This window comes from Melanaphis sacchari, unplaced genomic scaffold (genome assembly GCF_002803265.2).
Source record: "Melanaphis sacchari strain LSU unplaced genomic scaffold, SCAv2.0 Contig36_pilon_pilon, whole genome shotgun sequence".
NCBI lineage: Eukaryota > Metazoa > Arthropoda > Insecta > Hemiptera > Aphididae > Melanaphis > Melanaphis sacchari.
Genome location: NW_020271232.1, coordinates 3,301,643 through 3,308,215, shown reverse-complemented (window position 1 = coordinate 3,308,215; position 6,573 = coordinate 3,301,643). Strand labels below are relative to the sequence as shown.

Here is a 6,573-nt window from a genome sequence, read left to right as displayed (position 1 = left end):
ATGGTTTTAATTTTTTTTAGGTATACTTAATCCTTGCATATATACATATAATATGATTAATATTGATAATATAAATAAAATTGTGGTTTCGTTTTAAAATAATAATAATTTTAGCCTTGTTGTGATTCTTATTGCAATATAATTTTGAAAACTTTTGTATAAAATGGGGGTGGTCACTGGCACTGTGGCATGACAGTTTTACATCGGGGTGGGGTAGACAATCGTCCGGTAGCGGCGCGCCGACAGCGAGCGTTTTCCAATGAGTCGCCCGCCAAACGTTAGCCTATACGCGCTGTGATCCTAAACGATGACGACGAGACGATCATGAGCTTATTACGCGGTGACTGTTGTTGAGAACGTTTTACTTAACGAATTAAATAATGGCTAATCCGGCTTAAACATTGAATACGTTCGCCAAAGAAACGAATGAAGGTAAGTGTTATGTTTCAGGATGTTATTTAATATTTTGCTTACAAAAATACTAATTATTGATGTATTATAGAACATAAAACAATATTTATTTCTTGATAATATTTAAAAACATTTTTTTTTTTTTTTTAAAGTATAATAATTTTTTGTAAAATTAATAAGTTAAATAATTAAACAAATAATTATACGAAGTCGTTTATTAATATTTATTTTTAGATATAGATGATGAGATTAGAATTGAAATATTAACATTTACTTTGTATGAGAGTTGAACTTTATGTTTATTTCAATTTATTTATTTTCATTAATTTTTATACTTAGCTTTAACTTTTAAGATTGATTTTGCATAATTCAGTAATGCATTTTTTATATCTTTTGGAGTTATATTTATATTTGTTTGTACAGTATGTTAAATTGCTGGCATATGCAACTGACAAATAATTAAATTTTCATGTATAATTTATATTTTTGAATTTTTAATATTTTTTTTATTACTTATATAAAAGTAAAAAAAAGATGGTTATAAATAAAATGAAAATAAATTTGAACTATAGATATATAATTCAATAAAGGAATAAAATAATATTACGTAAATATACATATTATATTATTCCAATAAGAAATATGCATATATATATATATATTACATTATTATATGAGTTTCTTATAATATATTTTTTAAATTTTTTGTATGAATTACATATTTCTATTGCAATAACTAATAAGACATATACTTTCCGGTTTGTTATTTAATTTTAAGTCAATATAAGTCATTAGGGCTGGAATAATACCGTGATCAATAATAGAAGTTGTATTGTTTACATTCAATGAGAAAGGCCATAGGCGATGTCCGGTCTGTGAATTAATATAACGCTATGTCAATATAACTAAGATTTTCACAGTTGGAAAAAACAGACAATACACTTCGCTCACTCAATGGTTTAACCACAGTTACATAATATTAAATAGTGAAAAAAAAATGAGTCTTGCTTTTAGTTGAAGTCTATTGATCAGGTAATTGTAGGTCAAAAATTGAAATTGGATTTGAGGACAGCAGTTTATTTCGATGTCAAATCGACTAATTCTATGGTATATATTACACGCTTTATAAAAGGTGTCGATGGAATGGAATGCACCAGATGCTACATCAAGAAAGCTATATATACTAGTATTAATAATTCACTGATGATTCTTTCGAGTATTAATTGCTATTTCCTCTCTTTATCAATTTTGATCGTAATTTGTATGTATCAGGTGATTGTCAATTCTCCGATGAGTTATTTTTATTAGTTATTTATCAATTCATATAGTTTAACTGTAGTGTAATTATTTTTCTGATACGTCATCTGCATACGGTAATCAAATAATATTCCATTTAAATTTTTTCTATTATATAGATAAAACTCAAAAAATAAATAACTGATTAATTTTTTAAATTAGTTAATAAATTTGGTCACCCGATAATGGATTTTAAATCTTGAACTATTTGTATGTCATATAGTAACATATGTACTGTTATTATCGCAGTTAGTTCTATTAAATTGTTATTGTATCTACTGCCTAGCAGCTTATTGGTTTTCATTATTTTTATTCAGTAGTTTTATTATTGTGGTTTTTCATCTCACTATTCGGTCAAAAATCTAACAACACGGTTTTTATAGTTTTGGTTTTTATGCCACTTTTAGAAAATTTGTTTTTTAAGTAGTCATGATAAAAATATATTAAAATTGCTTTAAAAATGAGTGCTTAAAATAGAATGTTTTCAAATTTTAATTCCATCAATTTCAGTATATTATGATTGTTCTTCGTAAATGATGTGAATAATTTGCGACTTAACACTTCTATAGATATATTATGATATCATTATATCACACATATAATATAACACATCATGCACCAGTACATAATTATATGGTTACTGCTTAGTTAGATTAACAATAGGTATCTGTCTATGTAATATATACTATTTGTATTTTTTCAACCAATATAATTTCTTTTTAATTTTGATTTACATACCAACTATGAACTATATAGAAGTTATTCTTGAAATATATATGATTAATAATGTTTGTTAAATAATTAATTGAAATGAAGATACATACTATTCAGTTAATTAAATTACATTTTAATTATTATTGGATATTTAGTTAACTCATTTTAATTACGATTGATTTATTTAATTATTTCAAAATTACTGGTTATGTAAACTTATGTATGCACCTTACGCAGATTTTAAAACATTTTTTATTTAATTCGTATCATACATTTTTTAAATTATTTTTGAAGCTATTATCGTAATAATAATAGATATTTCATTTATTTTAATTTGTAAATATATTTTATTTTGTTTGTAAATATGATATTCAATGATGTACAATATATGCCATGTTCATTTTGTTTTTGCATGGTTACATTTTTATGTTTTCTCGAGTTATTAGAGCCAAAAGGTTAATGTTAAAAGTACTTACAAACTGTAAAGTGTAAGGTATGAGTTAGTTTACGATTTAGTAATTTTTTTTAAATATCGTTCATCATGTAAAAAATATTAAAATAGAAATTGTTTTATTTTCATAAAATGATGAGGCCAATATATAAATATATAAGTATATAATACCTATATAAATTTGTACTTTTTAAAAGTTTTTTTTTTATTTATAACATTTTAATAAATATTTATATTTGAGTTACTTATTGTAAAGTATAATTGATAAACGTTAGAGATTTAATGGCATAGTATTGGTTAGTCGCAATTTAAGTAGCTATTCCACAGTATAAGAATTATAAATACTCAATACTTTAAAATTAAAAAAAAAAGATTAGGTTAGATTTGAAATCACTAGAAATATAAAGTAGTTTTTAGTAGTAAGTTATAGGTACCTATACTTATAAATATAGTTATATTAAAATTTAAAATAGAAATAAAAAAATAAAAATAGATACTGTTAATAGGCAAAGTTTTATAAATATAAAATGTTATAATAGGTAAATATTCAATTTACATATTTATGCAGGGACTCTCTAAACAAATTTATATTTAACAGTACTTAAACATTTATAGCAGAACAAAACAAAGAACTCATATTATTATTAAATTTAAGTTTTACAAAATTGAAACATTTTACTATAATATATTTATATTTCATTAAAATAATTATTTCTGTCGAATTACTTTTACAAAAAAGTGTATTTATTTAATGATAAAATTAATTTAAATTTTATATAGAGCGATTTTAAAATCTAATAATTATGTATCTATAGATGGAATTTATTATAATTGTATAATATTTAACTTATAAAATAATATAAATGTAGGTAATATTTCTATATTAGAGCAAGTAATGTAAAAAAAAAATGATAAATGCAGGAAAAAATGAAAACAGTAACCGTGGGTAATTGCAACGTTGGTCAAAAAATACCTAAAATTAAACTATCAATAAAAAAAAATGTATTTAATCTATTAGTTTTACTATTTTATACAGTGATATAATAAAGAATGTAGAACATTGAATAAGTTCATTTATTGCGTGATGGCTTTCGAAGTATTTCATGTTATACTTTAAAAAGTTTTGTTAAAATGTTACCATGACACATATTATTGAAATAAATTGTATGATATTTTTATACTTTTTTGTTTCATAAATATTCAATGTGTAATATATGTCTATGTAATTATAAACATTTTATATTTTATATTATATATTATATATATATTCTAATTAAAATGCAAGTTTAACTAAACTTAAATAAATATAACAAATAGAATTCAAAGCTAAAAATATCTAGGTATATTATATTTTTAAGTATAAAATATTTAACAAAGATCATGGGTTTAGTAAAAATTATTATTAATGATATCATAAACATCATTTTAAAAAAGGTAGGCAATTTCGTATTACTCTGTCGTTTTTAGTTTAGTGGGTCATTGATATGAACATGTTACATTTGGATTCAATGAATAATAATATATACTCGTAATTGTATACAAATAACGAAAAACTATTCTAAGCGTATATTACTAAATATATTCTATGATACGTTTTTGATACAGTTATTTTAATATTTTACTTTACTATTAGTATTACACTAGATTGATTATTTTTTATTAAAATCATTGTATTTACTATATTATTAGTAATTAATGATTACAATAGTATATATTATAAACTTTCAAGTCAATACCGATTTACAGTAAAACGATGTAAATGTAAGTTCGTAGTATAAATATAAAATACTTTAAAATGTATATCCATGTTTTAAATATGTTATTGCATATAGTAAAATTCATAATATACGTAAAAAGCGATGACTTTATAATAATATTTTAAAATTATTTTTGAGTTATAACAAAAAAATTAACATCATTATTTATTGTTAAAATGTTTAATTTTGTTCAAATTTGAACTTCAAATATTTATGAAAAATAATTGTGTTTGTATATTTTTAGATTTTATAGTTTTATTATGAAATACTCATGAAGAAAATTGTATCAGATTTTCAAAAATTTTAAGCTAACAATTTTTTATAATCATTTATAAAAAAAAAAATAATTAAAAAAATTATAAATTTCAAATGTCTATACGTATAAATAGTTTAAAACTAGTTTAAGTATTTTTGAAACTTTATTATTTAAATTTCAAATACTTCCGATTGTTCATTTTTAAATTATAACCTTGAAATAAAATGAATATGTTAAATACTGGTTTTGCGTAAAAATACCCGTTCTTCTTTAATTTGTTTTGTTTTTCTGGTTATTTAAAAAAAATTAAATAACTTTTTACTATTAGCCCCTTCCCATAAGTATTAAATTACATTTATCAAAGATATTCCCCAAAGTTTAAAATCGAAGCATTTTACTGTCCCGAAAAGCGATGATAAACAAAAAAAAAAAAACCACTATAAAATCATCGCTTTGCTTAGAAACTAATAATATAAAAAAACTTATTATAAATACAATGAAAATAAATTGATAACATATTGATACGATAATATTTTATAATGAGTGCTTTTAATTGCCATGATAGTATAACCCAGCAATTCAAATCGGAAAACGTCAATTCAAGTATATTAGTAATAAATAATATATTCTATTTTAAAAAATTTTTGTAAAAATAAAAACTATTTTAATATTGTTTGGTTAGAAAGTTTTTTCAATAAATAATATTTATGCAAACTTTTATAATTTTAAAAATTTTTGTACAAAAGTTTGTTTATAGTTGGGATTATTTAAATTATAAATTTTAAATTTGTTTATTAATTACATATATTTTGAAAATAGTCAATAATTATTTACTTTTAAAATTGTTTCAGTTAAATTTCAAAATTAAGCAAACTTAAACAATTTTAAACAGTACTGTAAAAATTCTGTTTTTAAAATTTCCATTTTCAGGTTTATAATTTCTCAAAAACTACACTATTTCTGATATTTTAATATATATACACACTATAAATTTTAATAATGTATTAGTAAATACAAATTTGCATTTAAATTATATTAAATAATTTGCATTTAAATTATATTAAATAATTGTAGGAAAATTCTATTAATTTAAATCGTATTTATACCTAATCTAATCTATTGAAGAAAAACGCTAAAAAGAGAATTAATCTTTTTTCATTTTGAGAGTTTAATAACATTTTTAATACTTTTCAAATATTTAATTATTAACATGTATACGAGAGTAGAATAATTAGCTCTGTTACGAGGATGATAATAAATTATATTACCTATAAATCGAATTTCATATAGGTTACATAGGTTCTACATAGGTATCTAACCTAGGCAGTTGGAGATTTCCATACTTTGATCTGCGTCGTGTTTCTCCTACGAACGGCTTCTTGTATATTATCCGTTGGGAATGGGATGTAAAAATATTTATAAAAAATAAAACTTGAATAAAAGGCTGTTTATGCAAACGATGCATCCCATCTCTGTATTGGTTTTATAATTTCGTGCACGATAACACGGTCACAGACGTCAATATAATAATAATAATGTTATACATAGTTCGATGTATGTGTACATGTATATTATTATATAGGTACCTATGGCAGAGCTTCGTTTACGCCACAGTGCTGCACTCTATACACACACATGCATACACACACACACACACACACACACACACACACACACACACACACACA

General features: G+C 22.2%; 1 protein-coding gene across 2 annotated transcripts in view; it reads left to right on the top strand.

Moving 5' to 3' along the window:
• Positions 1-332: 332 nt before the first annotated feature.
• Positions 333-6,573, top strand: part of LOC112597001 — a 113,701-nt gene continuing 107,460 nt past the window's right edge. For both annotated transcript variants that reach the window (XM_025342900.1, XM_025342899.1), the window contains exon 1: positions 333-432. The gene's annotated coding sequence lies outside the window, so the exon portion shown is untranslated. The remainder of the gene's footprint in view (positions 433-6,573) is intronic.